Genomic DNA, 19,773 nt, shown 5'->3' with positions numbered 1-19,773 from the left:
CTTATCTCCAGGCCTTGATGGGTGGAGTTAGAGAGTCTCCGAAGGCCTTCCTGGTGTTGATGCTCTGTGACTGTAGGTCACCTCGTCCCAGAAGGTGCTGAGGGGCAGGGGTCAGCCCATGGTGGAGGCCAGTGAGTAGGTAACTTGGCAGCTCTGCTTGTTTCTATTATGGTCACTCCATGAGAATGGAGGCTACTTAGACCATGTCCCACTGAGGGAGCATCTGTAGAACAACTTACTCAGGCCGTGGAGTCAAGATCAGAGAGTGGAGGAGGTCATTTCCAGGATGTTCCTGCTGCTCCTCCAAGGTTACTGTCCAGCCTGGCTCTTAGCGCTCTCAGGGATCTGGGTCTGACCTCTGCCTTGCTCCAGAGACTGCACTGGACTCAGCCAGGGACGAGCAGTGGTGGCCAGTCTGTTTGTGGGGGTCTGTGGGGGGTACCTAGAGGCCTCAGCATAATGACTAATAAAAGCTACTTTATGTTTTCACTGCACACAGTGCACTTTTCTTGCAATATTATATTCATTTAATTCTCTTAAAACTATATGATGAAGGTGCTATGGTTATTCCCACTCAACAGCTGAGGAAATGGACACCGAGAAGGTTAAGTAATTTTCTCCAGATCACATAATTAGTGAGGGATAGCGTGGGACTTGGGATTCTGACTCCAGAGCCCACGCTCTTGGCCTTTTGTACTGATATCCCAGGGGCTGAAGAAATAAGCTCAAGTTTAGGAGTCAGCTGGTTTTTGAATCCCTGCTCTCGCCCTACCATCTGTGTTTCCTGGGGCGAGTTACTTTATCTATCTGAATTTTCATTTCTTCCTCCATAAAATGGGTACGTGAATACCTGCCTGTCAGGATTACTTTAAAGATTGCAAAGATGATGATGGGGGACAGTGTCCAGTGTGTGGTAGGTGGTCAGTAAAGGCCTTTCCCCGTTTGCCTATTTGCGCCTCTCTCTCCTTCCTACTTCCCCAGCATGCCTGAGCATCCGGCCACCCTGGAGGGCTCTCCACACATGGCTTGTACCCCAGGGCCTTTTCACATGCTGCTCTGCTGCCCTGCTGTCTCTACCTGTTATTCCTTCCTTCACTTCCTTCTGGGCTTCCATCCTTCCCTCTTTCACTGCGGATTCTGGGCAGGGGGGAAGAGTGAGGCCAGATTCTCCCAGAGACCTCTGCTTCAGTGAAGATCAGAACAGCCCCTGAATGGGGCCAGAAATCAGGGTAGGAGGCGGGCCCCGAGCACCCTGGAAGAGCACGCCCTTGCTGGCAAGTCCCCCATTTGTGCTCCGTGGCTTCGGAAGGGTGCGCATGTGGAATGTGTTTCTCCTCTTTGCGTCACCCCATTTCTGCATACTTTTCCATACTTTATCTCTTTAGCTTTGTCTCTTAGTCTTTTACTCTGTTTTAGGGTTTTCTGCCTGGTTCTTTCTTTTTATTTTTTTTTAAGATTTTATTTATTTATTTGAGAGAGAGAATGAGATAGAGAGAGCATGAGAGGGGGGAGGGTCAGAGGGAGAAGCAGACTCCCCGCTGAGCAGGGAGCCCGATGCGGGACTCGATCCAGGGACTCCAGGATCATGACCTGAGCCGAAGGCAGTCGCCTAACCGACTGAGCCACCCAGGCGCCCTGGTTCTTTCTTTTTAAATTATTTTTTTTTTTACTGTGATGAAAGACACATCACATAAATTTATTACCCTCACCATTTTTATGTGTACAGTTCAGCCACGTTGAGTCCATTCATGCTGCCATACAACCGTCACCACGTCCATCTCCAGAACCTCTTTCATGCAAAACTGAAACTATCCATTGAACAACAACTCTCCAGTCCTCTCTCTTCCCAGCTCCTGGTAACCAGCACTCCACTTTCTGTCTCTGTGAATTTGACTACTGCATGCACCTCATATAAATGGCATCAAACAGTATGTGCCTCTTTGTGTCTGGCTTCTGTCACTGAGCATACTGTCTGCAAGGTCCATCCACGTTCCAGCATGTGTCAGAATTTCCTTCCTTTTTAAGACTGAATAATATTCCATCATATGTGTAGGACACATTTTGTTTATCCATTCATCTGTTGTTGGACTCTTGTGTTGCTTCTACTTCTTGGTGGTTGTGAATAACGCTGCTATGAACACAGATGTACAAATATCTCTTCAAGACCATGCTTTCAAATCTTTTGGGTATATCCCAGAATTGCTGGATCATGTGGTTAGCACTTTTTTTTTTTTTGAAAAAAAGATTTATTTGAGAGAGAGAGAGCGTGTGTGCGGGGGATGGTGGGGGAGGGGGGGCAGAATCTCGAGAGAGAGGGGCAGAAACAGAGGGAGAGAGAGAATCCCAAGCAAGCCCCAACGCGGGGCTTGATCTCACGACCCTGAGATCGTGACCTGAGCCGAAATCAAGAGTCGGACGCTTAACCAGCTGAGCCACCCAGACACCCCTGGTTAGCAGTTTTTTAAGCCACTATTTAGTGTGTGCTTGCACACTTGACCTGTATTGCCTCACTCGATCCCTACATCTGCTCCATACCGTAGGTAGAATTATCCTCCATTCGCAGCTGAGGAATGAAGGCTCAGAGTGGTGAAGACATGGACTCAAAGGCTCCCAGCTAGGAAGCCGGGGAGCCCGGGTTAGGCGCTGACTTGCTGCTAGAGTCCTTGATCATTATGCTGTGCTGCCTCCCAGTGGCCTCCCTCTCCCCACCTGTTAACATTTTCTGCCTCTGTTGGGTAGTTTCTCTCACTCACACTCACAGGGTCACTTTCTCCTGCCTCGTGTGTGTTCGCTGTCTCCGGAGACTTGGAGCAACCTGAGTAAAGGCCCTCTGACTGCTAGGAAGTTTTTGTGAGCTGGGGACCTGTGAGAGAGGCCTGTAATTTGCTTTCTAATCATGGTTCTCTGGATTTACATTCGCCTCTCTCCCAGCGGTGGGCGGCATCTCAGGCCGCGTCATGTGGCTTGTGGACCCACAGAGAGCTCCTGCTAGGGTCAGCTCCAGGGGCAGGGGCACTGTACCCCCCCAGAGGGGCAGTGGGAGGGGAGAGGCCCAGCCAGCCAGCCTCGGATTCTCCTGGCTCGCTGGTTTCCTAGCAACAGCACAGAGGCAGAACATTGTACAGAAAGATGGAGGAAGAGAGGCTTCTAAGTGGGTTCCAGTACGCCTGCCTTTTCCTGACCTTCAAAACTGTCAGAGCAAAATAGTTCTAAGTTTGGGTGATTTTAGTGGTTTTCTAAGTTCAAGCCAGACTTAGAATTTACATGCTCATCAGCCATCTTTCTGTTGTCTTCTTTTCTTTAATTTTTTTTATTATGGAAAATTTCAAACCTGCTGAAAAGTAGGGAGAATAGTATAATGAACCTCCACGAATCCATTGCCCAGTTTTGACAGTCATCAATATACAGTCTTAGCCCAACTATCAACAAACGTGGGAGTCAAAACTCTTCTTCATTCACAGCACTAGCTCAGTGCACCAGACATAGCAGCTGCTTAGTAAATAAATAGATGCTGGCTGGGTCTTTTCCCTCTCTGGGTCTCGGTTTTCTCATCTCTGTGGGAAAGGGGTAGCACCAGATGATTTATTTCTAAGAGATGTGGTGTGGGGCAGTGGTCAGAGCCTACACTTGGTGTCAGAACCACTTGTTCAAATCCTTATGCTGCCATTCCCTAGCTGGGTGTCCTTAAGCAAGTTACATCTCGGTTTTCTCATCTGTAAAATGGGGCTACTAGATCCTGCTTCTCAGGGGTGGTTTGGAGCATTGAATAAAGATGAAGTAGCTGTTTTGTTGTTAGTACTTTTAATTATTGCTTTTTAAAAATATATATACATATATGTATTTATTTATTTGAGAGGGAGAGGGTGAGAGAGAGCGTGTGCATGGGGGAAGGGGCAGACCTGGGGGAGGGAGAGGGACAGCGGACTCTGCACTGAGCCTAGAGCCCAACACGGGGCTTGATCCCATCACCCTGAAATCAAGACCTGAGCCGAGATCAAGAGTTGGACGTTTAAGCAACTGAGCCACCCAGGCGCCCCTGTAATTGCTATTTTTAATATTAATATTCTGGTGGGAGGATTCCATGTACATACTTCAAAAATACAAAAGTAAATTGGAATTGACTAGAATGCAAGGCCTAGGATTCCACTTCTTTCTTTCTTTTGTCCCAGTCAGCAGATAGTCAGACGCTTGAGGAAAGGACAGTACAGCGAAAGCCAGGGCCCCAAATGTGGAGCTGGGAGCAGGCCTAGAGTGGGAGGCCACGCAGGCTGATTCCCTCTCCTCCCCTCCCTCCCTCCCTTCCCTCCCCCCAGCCGCACAGGGGTGCCGTCACCCCTGTGAGAGGAGCCTGCGGACTGCTGCTGGAGCTGGGAGGGAATGATGGCCTGGTGTGGAGATGCAGGGCACGTGGCCCTAGACGGGCTTTTGTGGGGTTCTGGGCAGGGGGTGGTGGTGTAGCGACTATGAGCTCAGCTGGAAGGGAGGGCTCCGTAGAATATGGCTCCTTAGAACGTGAGCTCAGGATACCCTATTCAGTTCTTTTATTTAACTCCTTCTGTCTGCAAGTCAGACCTGCGTCTGAATCCTGACTTACCGTGTGACCTTTGGCAAGTGTGCTGCTACCCTTGCGGGGCCTCAGTGTCCTCCTCTGTATAATGGGTACAGCAGCACCCACTTTGAAAGCTGTTGTGAGGGTTAAGTGATAGGAGTATAATAAAGTGCTCTAGAAAAATTGAAAACAGAATATAGCGAATGTTCACTACCACTTTTTAAGACTTTTTTTAAGGTTTTTTTTTTTTTTTTAAGATTTTATTTATTTATTTGACAGAGAGAGACACAGCGAGAGAGGGAACACAAGCAGGGGGAGCGGGAGAGGGAGAAGCAAGCTCCCCGCAGAGCAGGGAGCCCGATGCAGGGCTCGATCCCAGGACCCTGGGATCATGACCCGAGCTGAAGGCTGACGCCTAACGACTGAGCCACCCAGGCGCCCCCACTTTTTAAGATTTTTTTTTAAATTCCAGTATAGTTGACATACAATGTGACATTAGTTTCAGGTGTACAACATAGTGATTCAGCTTCTCTATACCTTATGCTGCACTCACCACAAGTCTAGCTGCCATCTGTCAGCAGATGCTACTACGGTATCATTGACGATCTGCCCATGCTGTGCCTTTTATTCCCGTGACTTCATTCATTCCGTAAGTGGAAGCCTGTATCTCCCACTCGCCTTCACCTCTTTTGCCCATGCCTCTACCCTCTGGCAACTATCAGTTTGTTCTCTGTATTTATACGTCTGATTCTCCTTTTTGTTTGTGTATTCATTTGTTTTTTTCAGATTTTACATATGAGTGAAATCATTTGGTATTTGTCTTTCTCAGTCTGACTTCTTTCACGTAGCATAATACCCTCTAGGTCCATCCATGTTGTCACAAACAGCATGCTCTCTTCCTTTTTTATGGTTGAATAATATTCCATCGTAGATACATGCCACCTCTTCTTTATCCATTCATCTATGGATCGACGCTTGGATTGCTTCCATATCTTGGCTTTTGTAAATAATGCTGCAATAAACACAGGGGGTGCATATATCTTTTTGAATTAGTGTTTTCATTTTCATTGGGTACATACCCAATAGTGTGATTACTGGATCATATGGCATTTCTATTTTTAATTTTTTGAGGAACCTCCATACTGTTTTCCACAGTGGCTGCACCAATTTACATTCCCACCACCAGATTTACTACCACTTTTATCTTTATTATAATACTTATTTCCCTTATTGTAAAATGAGATCCACTCTCTCTGGATGAGATTCATGGACAGGGGTTCCTGGAGGAGAGCACTTCCACTGTAGAGGCCTGTATCGGGACTGTGGGGGATGGCTGGGTGGGGCCCCCAATTAGTGAAACTCCAGGGGGCACCTGGGGACGGTGTGGAAATTCAAAGCCAGAGGGAGACTTGGTAAGAGTGGTGGCTGAAGGGGTGGGGTCTCTAATGAGAAACCAGGAAGGGCTTTGAATGGTTCAGACCAGAGGCTGCGAGTCAGCTGAGGGTAATGGACCTTTCTTATGACCTTTCTTATGTAAATAATATATGTTCTCATGCATCCATACACCAGAAAATCAGCAAGGAAGTAAAACAAAACCCAGATAAGCACAAGAGAAATAATTCCACTGTCAAAAAACAACATCTGGGAACATAATTTTTTGTATATTTCCTTCCAGTTTTCTTTTCTTTTCTTTTCTCTTCAAGATTTTATTTATTTATTTGAGAGAGAGAGAGAGAGAGAGAGAGCACAGGCAGGGGAAGCAGCAGGCAGAGGGAGAGGGAGAAGCAGACTCCCCGCTGAGCAGAGACCCAGATGCGGGGCTCGATCCCAGGACCCTGGGATCATGACCCCAGCCGAAGGCAGATGCTTAACTGACTGAGCCACCCAGGCGCCCCTCCAGTTTTGTTTTTTTTTTCCTATGCATGCACATACATTTTATAGAAATTGGGTCACATGTTACATACTATTTTGTACCTGCTTTTTAAAATTTTGTATTATGTTATGAATGTTATTACATACAATCATAGAGATCCACAGCACTATATTTTAACAACTGCATAATATTTCAGGATATTTCTGTATCATTTATATAACGTAGCCACTATTTTTGGACATTTCTATTAATTCTAATTCCCACTTCACTGTGGTATACAGGACTCTTGTAGACCCAGAACAAATGTTCTCAAAGCTATATCTTTGTGTACATGCATTGTAGAAGAATTTCCGGCTTCAAGTTATGTACACTTTTAAGGCTTAGAATGCACTTTCCCAAAGTGCCCTCCAGAAAGATGAAACCACGCGACAGTGGCACTGACATTGTTCAAGTCTGCCTGACCTACTAGGTGCTCATTGCCTTACTATCCAGACTGCAGTGGGGCGGGGGTGGGGGAGCCTTCCTCAGATGGCCTTGGGGGAGGAGAGGTATCAATAGCTACTCTGAAGGGACTCTTGCAGAGAGAGGGGCCCCTGCACGGGCTGGTGGCCTGGGGTAGGCTGTCCTGATGAGGGCTGTGTTGGTCAGGGGAGGCTGGGCTGGGCTGGGCAGTCTTGCCCCTGGTGTGATCCTGGGCGCAGCCTGGTGTGATCAGCGTGGTCACCAATCCAAGACATTCATTCTAGAAGCCGGCGCAGCCTGTCTGGCCATGCTGACAGCCGTGTACATTCACATAGTGGGTAGTGATTCACCAGAGCCAGCAGTGGTGGCCGTCGCTCTGACAGAGTGGAACTGTTCTCACCCATCCTGTCACTCGGCTTCTAAAAATATCTATTGCCTGTTCTGAGTGACCGCACTGCCATGTGTCTGGAGGTGTAGTCCCTTGGCTGTGGCTATGTGAGGGAGGGTTTTTGCGTGTGTGTGTGTGTGTGTGTGTGTGTGTGTGTGTTTGTTGGGGGTCGGGGTGGCATCTGGGACCCTCTAGTGGTTGGCATCTGAGCTGGGGATTTGGGGTGGGGGAACGAGAGGCAGGCAAGCTCCTCCTCTTCTACCTTCTCATGGCTGGGGACAATCTGTCCACTCTTTGGGAAGTGGCGGAGACAGTCCGTGGGGGCCGGCCTTGCCTTCAGGACTGTGTGCTCACTCCCTGCTGCCCGAGGGGAGCAGAAAGGGGGGGCAGCCTGCAGAGGCAATAAGACAAGGCAGGGGGCAGGCTCTGGGAGGGATGGGTAGCATCCAGCCCATCAGCTATTGAATCCTATGAAATCGCATTTCAGATTTCATCATTTTGGTGAAATTTTTCACATAGAGTTTCTTTAAATTAGATACAAATACAGCCTATTTCTTATCACGGATGATTAGAGACCATCTAGCCAAGGTCTCTTGACCCAAGTGTCCATGGACCCAGGGGGTGATCGACGCATGGGCTTCATGAGGTCTCTTGATGCCTAAAATAACAAGAAGTGTGTGTGTGTGTGTGTGTGTGTGTGCACACGGGCGTGTGCATAATGTTTGTGTGTCTGGATGTGTGCCCATGTGCATTTTTCTGGGGGAGAAGCTCTGCAGTTTTCATCTCATTTTCAGAGAAAACCATGACCCATAAAAGGTTAAGAACCACACTAGGCCAACCCCCTCCCATCAGAGGTAAGGAAATTGAATCCAGAGAGGAAAATGACTGCCTGAGATATCACTGCCAAGACCAGAGTCCAGGTTTGTTGATATCATCTCCCTCTGGCTGGTTTCCTGAGTTAGGATCCAGCCCCTATGTAGTAGGCAGAACCCCAGGTACTGTTTCCCATACCCTTCTGTCTGGCATGGATCAACTGAACAGGCCTGACACTTTCCATGGCCGTGGGCAGCTGGGCATTCACTTCCAGACATTCCTATTCCCAGGTAGTCTTATAGGGAAAGACGCCAGGGCCATCTTCTGACTTGATCCCTTATAGGGCATCTTAGCTTAAGACACTAAATCCACCTCTTGCGCCTTGACACAAGACGTGCCCTTGCCTTCTGGGAGAGGAACTGACACCTTTGGCTTGGAGAGAAGTCACTGGTGCTATGGGGGAGTGGGCCTAGGAATATTATATGATGGACAGGCAGGAGGCCATAGCTCATGGCAGGAGACAGATGCTGGTCCATTGTATGTGGGAGAAATTCAACTTGGTACCGTAGGAGTTTAGATGAAGTGGCACACGAGGATTAAAATGATAATTAACATTCATTGACTTACTATATGCCAGGCACTCTTCTAAGAAAAGTGCATGTGTTGACTTCTTTGATCTTTACAATAACCACAGAGGGTTATTAAAGTAAACTGAGGCCAAAGAGATTAAGCACACTAATTAATGTCTGAGTCAGGACATGGAGCCACATCTTCTGACTCCAGAGTGTTGAGTTACTTTGGAACCAGCGTGGCCCCTAGCCTCGGTGCTGGCAGATCCTACACCTGAGTGTGCATCAGAACCACGAGAGGGCTGATCAGAACACAAGTTACTTCTCCGAGTCCCCAAGTTTCTGACTCTGTAGGTCTGGGGCGGGGCCTGAGGATTTGTACACTAAGGCGTTCTCAGATGATACTGCTGTCCTAGAGACCATGCTTTGAGAACCACTTTCCTGCTTACTGATAGGAAGAGGTGACCAGAGGGAAGGGAAGTGGTTATTGATCTTGCCTGGATTATTGCAGTGCTCTCTGGCCCACTACCAGGTCCAGGTCTCTCCTGCCCTCTAGTCACTTACTCCTCACTAAGGACAAATTTATCTTCCTGAAGCCCAGCTCTGCCCATGTCATGCCTCCACTCAACATCTTCTGGATTCTCTGCCATGTGTACCAGTGCCATCCAGTAGAACCGTCTGGAAATGGTGCACATCTGCACTGTCCAATATGGTAGCCACTAACCACAGGTGGCTATGAATTTTACATTTCTTCCCATTTTAATTCATTTAAATTTAAATAGTCACATGTGGCTAGTTGCTAGACGGTGCGGGAAATCACTTGGTATGCCGTGTCATTCGAGGCTCCCACTGGTACCATATGCCTTCCAGCCCCAGCCTCAGCCCTTAGCATCCCTAGCTCAGGGCCATACGGGGCCAGTTTCCTGAGTCTACCCTGGACTCCCCAGCCCTGGGCCTTGTTTTATGCTGTCTCCTCCGTCTAGAGTGTCCTTCTGCCCTGTCTGTAATGCTCAGCCCAAATGCTCCCTCTGCCTTGAAACCTTTGACACCCGCCCTTCCCCCAATCTCTTTCTCCTCTGAACTCCAAAAGCACTTCATCCTTTTCTTACAGCCTTTAGTACTTTTTGCCTTCTATTGCGATTGGCTGGTGCTGGTGTGTTCTCTCAACTGTGAGCTTTCGGAGAGCATGACTGTTTGCTAGTGAGTTCTCGCTGCCCAGCTCAGGTCCCCCCAGGCACACAGAGGAGCTCGCTAAATCCCACAAACCTTTGCCCTGGTGCACTGGGGAAACAGAGATGGATAATGTGCCCTTCCTGTTCTCAAGCTGCTCACGGGCTCTCAGGAGAATCTGATTCATGTCCAGAAAACCACTGAAGCCAATGGTTATTTTGGGCAGGAAGATAAAAGCCACAAAGGGCCAAGTTGGCGAGGGAGTCCGGCAGGAGCCACCTAAGCAGAAGGCTGTGTTTGTACACACAGAAAGCTTCTCTGCCCACCCTGGCCTGGTACAAGGAGTGGAAGCATCCAGACATCACGGCCTGGCCACCTCCTGAAGCTGGGGACTAACCAGTGATACAGCGACTGCTCTCACCATCTGATCCCTGCATATGGGTGGATGGGGAGAAGAGTCTCACCATCTGATCCCTGCATATGGGTGGATGGGGAGAAGGTTGCAAAGACTATAGAGCTCTGCCAGCTTCTGGAAGTAGAGTGTTGGCCGGGTGGCACCTGGGCTGGGAATCTGAGTACGAGAAAATGTTCAGTGTGGTCTGAGCAATGGGCAGCAGGTGAAATTCTGCTTGGCCTGGTGTGGGAGTTTTGAGCTTTTGAGAACAGTCCTGGTTGAAAAGAGAGAAATAGCATTCTAGCTTCAGAATCTAGTACTAAGAGTATTCTACATCCTGAAAATCTCTAGCATATATTCATCTCTGGGACAAAAGCCTGTTTTAAAAAGAGAACTTTATTGAGGTGTACCTGGGTGGCTCAGTTGGTTGAGCGTCTGACTCTTGGTTTCAGCTCAGGTCGAAATCTTGGGGAACGTGAGATCGAGCCCTGCGTCAGGCTCCACGCTCAGTGCAGAGTCCCCTTCTCTCCCCCTCCTTCTGCCCCTCCCCCTCCTTCTGCCCCTCCCCCTGCTCCCTCTCACGCGCTCTCTCTCTCTTTCTCTCTCAAATAAATAAATCTTTAAAGAAAGTTGACGTTATAAATGCAGAAAAGTACACAGATTATAAGTTTACACATACTTGTGTAACTATAGTCCAGACAAGAACCAAAACGCGACCAAACTTCTAGGAGCTCTAAGAGGTGGTGCCAATATCTCCACGGTAAATTTGTGATAAACCAAATATATGCAGGATTAATGACGGAAAAGCACAGGCTCTGGAGTCAGGTGTGCCTGCAATTGAATCCTGCTCCCCGCCCCCAACTAGCAGTGTGACCTTGGTTTAGTGACTTCACTGCTCTGAGCTTCAGTTTCCTCCCCCTGTAAAATCAAGTGCATATATAACCTCCGCTTTACAGGGCAGTGAGAGATTAAAAACTGAAAATGAATCCAAATTGCTAGGCACAGTGCCAGTACGTAGTGGGGACTCAGCTGCTCTCCGCAAGGGTGATGTGGATTGATGGTGTCACTGCAGCATCTTCTGGCACATGGGACCGCAGACGCATCGCCACTTTCCTCCCACTGCCTCTCGCAGCTCCCAGCCTCTGTACGATAGTCTCCAAGGTCTCTTCTGACTGCAAGGAGTCTGCGATGCTCTGACGATGCAGACCTCAGCTGACACCTCAGGCCCCTGATGGGAGGCTGGGTGGACGGATATCTGTATCGAGTGGGACGGTGGCCAGATCTTTCATGTTCAGGCCCCGGGAGTGTGGCTGTCGGAGCATGGGGCTCCATTAAGAAATGTAGCCAAGGTGGCGTTGGGGTCAGCAGAACTCAGCCTCAAGAGTGTCCTGGCATCCCGGTGAATTCTTACTTCCCGCCTCTGACTCTGGGAGTGAGGATGGCCCAAGGGACACACAGCACACACATATTTTGAGCAGGGCCCTCATGGGGAGAAGGATGAAAGTGGCCCCTGCCATCAGGTTCACAGCAGACCGGAGTTAAGACCTTTCAGCACTTCTCGTGACCCAAGGCTGGAGGGCAGAATGCGGGAGGGAGAGGCCCAGAGTTTCCTTCTATCTGGGAGGGGTTGTTGCCAAGAGGAGGAGACCAGGAAGGACTTCCTGGAGGATGCCTGGATGAATGACCATGGGAAAAGGAGGAGGGGTCTCCCGGGCAGAGGAAAGAACACGGGCAGAAGCAGAGAGGCAGGGCTGGGCCGCCGACCTAGGAGCCCGGAACCTTTCATTTTGAAGGAGCTTCCCACCCAGAGCCTGAGGATAAGGCTGAAGAACCAGGTGAGATCAGCCTGTGAATGGTCTGGAAAGTCAGGGTGAGGAGTTTGGCTTGCTTTATCAGAGAATGGGGGACCACTGAAGGTTCCTCCACTGAGGAAGCGGAGTAGGACCAGCTCCTGGAGATTTGCTCAGTGGAGACCAGCAGGTACACATTTGTCCAGAGCTGCATTATTTTTTGGCCAAAGATGGTAGCCAAATGTCCAAGCTACTGGAGTGGGCTCTGAGAGCCCTTTGGATGCGCGGACCTGCGCAGAGGCCTGGCTGTGGGTACAGAAGGGGGAGGGGAGGCCAGAGAGGAGGAGGAGGAAGGGCGAAGGGGAAAGTAAGGCTCCCACCTTTGCCAGATTGCAGTCTTGTTGGGGAAGCCAGAGAGCCTCATGACAACAGAGTTTCGAATTCAGAAGTGAAGACATGAAATGTGTGGTCCAGTAGGCCAGAGGAGGGACAGGCTGGGTAGAACATGGGTGGAGGAGGCAGGGAGGGTGAGCTTCCTGGAGGGGAGGCAACCTTTGGAGGCTTTGGAGAGACTGAGGGTACCGCAGGGCATGCTCAGCCCTTTGTGGGTATTCTCTCATGTCCTCTTCTAGGAGCTCTAAGAGGTGGTGCCAATATCATCCCCATTCTACAGAGATGGGAACTGAGGCTCAGAGAGGTTAAAGCCTTGCCCAAGGTCACACAGCTCCTGTACAAATTAATGAACATCCCCCATCCCTGCCTCTGGCCCCCTCCCCAGAGGTAACTGTTGCCCTTGCACTCTTCAGCAGCACCACACTAGATCTAGAAAAGCGCTTTGTACTGTGTGACCCGCTGTGCGGCTTGGTCATCATTCCACACCAGAATATGACCTAATGCGGGAGTGTGTGGCTCCCACGGTCTGGGCTGGAAGGTTCCAGGGAAGGGTGGTCCCTGGGGACTGCAGCGCTTCAGGAGCCTTCCTGGAGGAGTCTGAAGGCGAGGAGATGGGGGGCAGCTGGAAGAGGGAGGTCCCTGCCAGGTGAGTGATGCTGCCTGTCCACCCTGCCTGCTCTCTAACCCAGACGCAGCCACCCTGCAGTGCCTTCCAGAGAGCGCCAAGGACCAGTGAGAACAGCCTTCTCAGGCAGACTGTCCCAGGCCTGTGGGTCACGCTGCTCTGGAAAGTTTGGCTCTGGTAGCTTCCCCCGGAGACTGGCCCAGCTCTCAGCTGCCTGGGGCTGCAGCTCAGCCCCGCCAGTCCCTGCAGCCCTGTAGGGCCAAAGCCAGACGCCCTGCAGCTTTCTTGCCCTGGAATACCCTCCTCGCCATGACCTTGCCTTTAACCTAGCTCAGTTTAGGCATCCCCTCCTCCAGGAAGCCTTTTCTGAGCCCCAGGGGCTGGGTTAGGACTTCAGATTATCTAAACCCGTGCCAACTAAAGGAAATGTCGTGTGAGCCACATATGTAATTTACAGTTTTCTAGTGGCCACACGAAAAAAGAAAAGCAATAAGAAACCAATGACATATTCTAATGCTACATTTCATTAACTCAATACATCTAAGATACTTCAACACAAAAATTACTGAGCTATATTACACTCTTTTCCAATTAAATCTTCAATGTCCAGTGCCAACTTTAGACTTAAACACACCTCATTTGCATCCGTCCCAGTTCAAGTACTCAGTAGCCACATGTGGTAGCGACTACCATAGAGGGTCAGCACAGTTCTGGAGGCAGGAGGAGAGCATAAGGGCTGACTCTTAGTGTTTGGCCTCGGAAAGATACGGCAGTCATATCCTGGCTCTGCCATTTCTTCGATGGGTGAACTTTGGGAAGTCATTAACCCCTTTGAGCCTTACTTACTTTAGCTGTAAAAGGAGTGAAGGATTTCGATGCTAGAGAATGATTGTGAGCATTCCACAAATGAATGTGTGTCTAGCGTCAGGTACAGAGTAAGTGCTCAGAAAATGGTGGTGATTCATCTTACAGTGTGCCCTCCGATGGGCTGGCTTATGTGCCGTTCTCCCCCACTGGACTGACTGTGAGTCCAAGGATGGAGGCTACCCAATTCCTCTCGCCTCCCTTGAGTCCAGGACCTGGCTCAGTGTGAACATCACTGCTTGCTGAATGAAAGATTAAATCCTTGTGCTCGGAACACTAGCCACCCACCCTTACCCTCCTGCCCACCCAGGAACAAAGGGGCCCCTGCTGGCTGGGAATCACGAGACCTCTGACTACTTGGGGTGACCTTGGCAGAGGCCACTGAAGATAAAAGAGGGGGTAGGAGGGGCCCTGCTCAAAGTGTTTGGTGTCATCTCTGCCCCAGCCCTGGGGGGCTATTGCTGACACCTTGTGCTTTGCCTTTCCAGCCAATGGAGCGAACCATTTCCATCCTTCTCCAGGCTTTCCTGTATCCTGGCACTTTTCCGTCAAGTTCTCTGGAGTTAAAAAAAATTTTTTTTAAAAGATTTTATTTATTTATTTGAGGGAGAGAGAACGAGAGAGAGCAAGCACATGAGGGGGGGAGGGTCCGAGGGAGAAGCAGACTCCCTGCCGAGCAGGGAGCCTGATGCGGGACTCGATCCCGGGACCCCAGGATCATGACCTGAGCCGAAGGCAGTCGCTTAACCAACTGAGCCACCCAGGAGCCCTGGAGTTAAAAATTTAAGAGAAAATAATTTCTCCTACCTCCTAGGCAGACCAGAGAGGGGGAGGCGGGGTCCTGTCCCTTCTCTTCTACCAGCATTTACTGACCTCCCATCACACCAACCCAGTAACAGAAGTAGGGCAGGAAGAATTTCTCCCATTTTATAGATGAGGAAACAGGCTCAGAGAGGTCAAATAATATGGCCAAGTAACACTGACATGATAGAGCAGGGCTGGAAGCAGAATTCAGAGCTAAGGGAACTGGAAAGACATTCTTCGTTGAGTGGGCTCTTCTTTGTCCACCTGGGCCCCTAGCATTTCTCCACGGGGGCTTTCATGAGAGGTGGTCCTGGGTTGGGTCCTATTCCTGTGCCTCAGCTTCCCTGCCTGGGGAATGAAGGCAGCAAAGGAACTGCAGTATTAACTTCAACTGATGCCCGTAAGGGGCCATGTGTTCATCAGAGTACCCCCGGCCCACCCTCCACCAGATTTCTCTGGAAAAGGTTATTGCAGGGTCAAGTGGAAAGTGGGTTCCAGAGAGCTAGTGTGGCTGAGCAAGTATAACCTTGAACAAGTCACTCACCACTCTGGGCTTCAGCCTGCTTGTTTATAAAATGGGGATGATATTATCTCACAAGACGTTGCGGAGATCACACACAGAAGTACTTTGCAAAGTGGAACGTGCGAATAGAAATATTGGTCAATACTAATAATAGAAATAATGACAATAGTAGAAGAAGCCCACTTTTCAGTGTGGTCCCTCTGACCTGAAGGGAATTGGGCCTTTTGAGTATAAATCCAGAATGATGTCTGGGAACGTCCTGCCTGGATCTTTGGAATGTAGCTCGGATTCTTCTGGGAAAGTGAGAGGCTCCATCTAGCTCAGGAGGGTGGGAAAATGGCCCTGACCCAGGGGAGGAGGGAGAAGGAAGGAAGGGGAGGAGGATCCAGAGAAGGAGGGTGAACTAGGAGGAATAAGGGCTTTGGCTTATGTGCTCTGTCCTGCCCACAGGAGCCCAGGGTTGGGAAGGTCAGTGAACAGAAGAGGCTCAGAGTGAATCTGGAATAAAAATAGTGGCCAGCAGGGAGTCAAGGATCTCTTACCAGATGTGCAGCAAGTTTATCTGGTGTAACTCCTAAGTTTTACTGATCCTTTCACTCATTCACTTGAATAAATGTGTAGTAACAACTCAAAGCATCCCTAGTGGCAAAGTGACTTGCCCGAGGCCATGCATGCCCCTGAGGGTCTGGAGAGTTCCTGGGAGGAATTTGGGAAGCTGGAGAATGAAGGAGAGTCCCAAGGTGACGAGGTGACAGAGGACATCTGTAAGGAAGTCTGCCCAGCGGGTCTCTGGTCCTTCTGGGAATTGGCTCTGGGCTGCTTTGTCTAGCTTCCCAGCTCCTGCCTGGAGCAAGGGCGTGTTCTCTGGGCCTGGGAGGAGCCGGCTTCCTCCTGCGCGCTCTCTGTGCGCTCTCTACCCGCTCCTGAGCTTAGTGGGCAGCACGGAGAGTGAAGGGACTAGAAGCTACGTCTTGGGACCATCTGGTGAAGGAGTTTGTCATGTTTAAGCTGGAGAAGATAAGGCTTGGTGTGGGGGTGGGGAAAAAAGGGACACAGTTGCTATCTTGAGTTCTCTGAAGGGTGCTGGGGAGAAGGCCTGGCCTCATTCTGTGGAGGCCCTAAGGGGTGGTAATAGGACCTAAGTTGGAAGGTCACCATGAGGGAGCAGCCACACCTACTCTCAGAGACAGGGAGTAGAGGTGGCTACTTGTGAGTCAACACTGAGGGACACGACCCACTGGTGAGGCTAACACCGAGGGACTGCAGCTTAGGGGGACGGATGGCTTGGCTCATGTCTGGGCTGCTTCCCAGCTTTGGACCTCTGTGCTTTCCACTGCAGTGGGGTCTCGGGTGCCTAGAACAGTGGCTGGCACATAGTAGGTACTCAGGAATTATTTGAAGAGTGAAAAAATCTATGTTTATGTCTGGGGGGAAGGGGCTTGGGAGTAGGGGTCATGTGGCTACAAATGTGGACCATGGGCAGAAGTCTTTGGAGATTATGTTGGGAGCTACCCACTGTCTTCTCTGGGGCTTCCCCCATGAAATGGGACCCTAGAGATGAGGATGTCCAACCCTTTCTTTGACTGTTTGCAAACTGAGGCCCAGAGTGAGAGAAAAACTTGCCCAAAACTATTGGCCAAGACAGTGGCAGAGCCGGACCAGATCCCAGGCCCTCTGCCTCCCACAGTCCTCTGCCATTTGAGGTCCCGGCCTGTGGACCCAGGGAGGTGGAGGTGTGGGGGGTGGGACCAGCTTTTTGAGTTAGTGCTGCTGAAGGGCTTTCACTTGGTTTTGAGTCATATCCTCAGTGCCAGAAACCCCTTGGCTACCCCGCCGCACACCGTTCTGGAGCCTAAGTGCACACCCAGCCTGTGCTCACACACATCCAGAAAAAAAACATCTGCGCACAGGCCCAGTCCCTAGTTACACTTAGGGTCATTGCCACCAAAGTGCATATGGGCAAACGCACACATACCCTCAGAGACACACCGGATCCCAGGAGGCGTTTGCACACACCTCCCGGATTGGGGAGGAGCCCTGAGTCCCACGGAGATTGTGCCCTTCTTCGCTGCTGGGGAGGGGAGGGTATCCGGCTCTGCTCGGTGGGCTGGGAGGCCCACTGTGTCTGAGTCACCCCTTCTGAGTCAGGGATCCTCCCCCTTCCCCCCCCCCCCCCCCCCGTCCCTGCCGAGCTCCCAAGAAGGGTTGTCCCCGCGCTTGGGCCGACGCTGGCCGGGGGGCCGGGGTGGGGGCAGCGAGGGTGCAGAGTTGGCTCCCGCAGGGGTCCGGGAACTGCCGGTGACAACGCTGGGGAGGAGGTGGCCTGGGAGCCTGAGAGAGAGGGAGGGAGGAGGAGGAGGAGAGGGAGGCTGGCGGAGAGGAGGCGGAGGCAGGGCTAGGGCCGCCGGAGGGAGCAGGCAGGCGCGCGGCGGCCGCCCCTGGGCTGGGCGCGGAGGCCGGGCGGGGGCGGGGGCGGGCCGCGCGTCGGGCGCCAGGCCCGGGGCTGTGGGCACGGTGCCCAGCGCCCGGCGCACGCCGAGCCGCCGCCGCCGCCGCCGCTGCTGCAGTCGGCATCCATCAGCGGGCGGGGGTGTCGCGGAACAGGCTGCTCCGCAGAGCCCGCCGCGGCCCCGCGCGCCCGCCCCGCCCCGCGGCCTCCGGCCCCGCAGGAGCCGTCGGGGCGCCCCGCCCCCCCTCGCCCAGCCTGCCCGAGATGGGGACCCCCGGGCTCAGGTAGGCACGTGCGGGGGGGTCAGGTGGCACGGGGGGCTGGGGACTCAGTACGTGTAGGCCCAGCCTGCAGCCCTGGGGAGGACTGGGGGCGAGACCGGGAGGAACTGAGTTTGCAAGCTGTTGGCTCCCTGGCCAGTGTGGGGGGGAGATCCGTGTTGTTCCTCCCTGCCTCCCAGGTCTGCAGCCTCCCCGAGGCCTGGAGAGAGAGGTGGGCAGGCTGTGGGCTGCTGGTTACTGCTGGGAAGAGCGGTTGCTGGGTGCTGGGCTCCCTGGCTGGGCCACTCTGTTTCTTTGAGACCATTCCTGCCGCCTCTGTGGAGGCCAGGGGCTTCCTGGATCTCTGCGTCCAAGCTTCAGATGCTGCAGGCCAGTCTCTTGGTTGCAGACTGGGGTGCTGGGCAGCTCCTGTCCTCTCCTTCACCCTCTGGTTATGGACCTTTTCCCACCCTGGCCTCACTTCCCATGGCATCGCCCCTCCAAGTCACCCAAAGCTGGGTGGATGGATAATAGTCCTGGGGCCTCTGGGGTTCTGGTTTTCTATTGTTCTGGCCAGAGGCTGTCCCCCGATTAGATAGAGGGAGAGGATTTGTGGGTTCCAGTTGTGTCTGGCACCTTCATGCTTGGGAATGTCCGAGGATCCAGAAGCTGGGGTCTTGGAGACAGGCATGGGGTGGGGGGAAGTGACTGTAGCCACCAGGGTAACTTACCAGGTGCTGAGGCCACTGCCTGGCAGAGCTACGGCCCCAGGATGGTCCATGGGGACCTTGAGGGGCTGGACAAGGACTAGGAAGGAGTTCTGAAGATACTGGTCTCCTTGTTTGCCGCCAGCCACGGTCCTTGCTACCTCCCCCCGCCCCACCTCTGAGAATGCATTGGTGGGGGAGAGGCACTACCACGTGATCCTGCCTTCACCTCTGGATCTGCATATCACCTCCTCTGCAAAGGTGGCAGTGTAAGAGGGCTGGATTGGGGACCTCTCGGGCTGTGTGGGGTCTGGCTGCTCCAACTCTCCCCGACCTCCCAGCATTAGGAGTCTTCCAGAATTAGCAGCCGTTGGGCCAGGTTGAGAGCTGGGGACGGGAATGGTGCCCCCAGAAGCTCCTGGACGACAGTGCTGCCTGACCTGGACCAGGGTGTGGAGAATAGAGGCGGCTGTGTGCCCGCCCGCCCACCCATTCCTCCAGATGGAGCCTGCGGCAGAGGCAGCCTGTGCCAGTCTCCTCTCTGAGCCACTGTGGCCCAGCTCTGTGCAGGGAGGAAGCTGGCTTCTCCTGGCCAGCCTGAGGTCATGCCCGCCCGGCAGCCCCATGCACAGTCTTTGTGGCACGCAGAGCGTGGTCCCGTGAGGGGTACCTCAGGGTGGTCCTGGAGATCAGTGCAGGGGGCACTGTTACTATGAACGCCTTTCCTGGGCCATGTGACAGTTCCCGGGGCTCAGCTCTGGGAGCTTCAGGGAGATTTCATAGAACCTGCATGAGAACGATGCTTGGCCCCGAAGTCCTCACTTAGTGAATACTGAAAGCTTGAATGAGGCCTAGAGAGGAAGAATGACTTGTCCAAGGTCACATGGCAGCTGAGTGGGAGGGCCAGCACTAATGCACCCCGGTCTTCTATCCCTTGGTTTGAGGTTCTTGCCGCCCAAATGCCTGCTTGCCCATTGGTGTGGCTGCACCCTCCATGGGTCTCTGACAGGGGCTGGGCATTATAGCCTGGAGCCTGAGGCTACCCTTGGGGGGGGTGTCTCACATTGGCCTCCCAGCTTGTGCCCCTAAAAGGTGAGGAGGAAAGGTCAGGCTGCCGCACAGATAGTGGGCCAGGGCTGA

At 52.0% G+C, this 19,773-nt stretch overlaps 1 protein-coding gene across 25 annotated transcripts in view; it reads left to right on the top strand.

Annotated features, from left to right (window-relative positions):
* EPB41L1 (erythrocyte membrane protein band 4.1 like 1) overlaps positions 1–19,773 on the top strand; it is a 122,204-nt gene that overhangs the window by 33,842 nt on the left and 68,589 nt on the right. Inside the window, exon 1 of one of the 25 annotated variants that reach the window (XM_081832865.1) lies at positions 17,725–17,950. The exons of the other annotated variants lie outside the window; for them this stretch is intronic. The gene's annotated coding sequence lies outside the window, so the exon portion shown is untranslated. Of the gene's footprint in view, positions 1–17,724; positions 17,951–19,773 lie in introns of those variants that run through there. 25 annotated transcript variants of the gene reach the window in all.

The sequence above is a fragment of the Leptonychotes weddellii genome, chromosome 10, assembly GCF_054177405.1.
Source record: "Leptonychotes weddellii isolate Sample4059 chromosome 10, ASM5417740v2, whole genome shotgun sequence".
Taxonomy (NCBI): domain Eukaryota; kingdom Metazoa; phylum Chordata; class Mammalia; order Carnivora; family Phocidae; genus Leptonychotes; species Leptonychotes weddellii.
The sequence above is the reverse complement of the archived record's forward strand: the minus strand, read 5'-3'. Positions and strand labels throughout refer to the sequence as shown.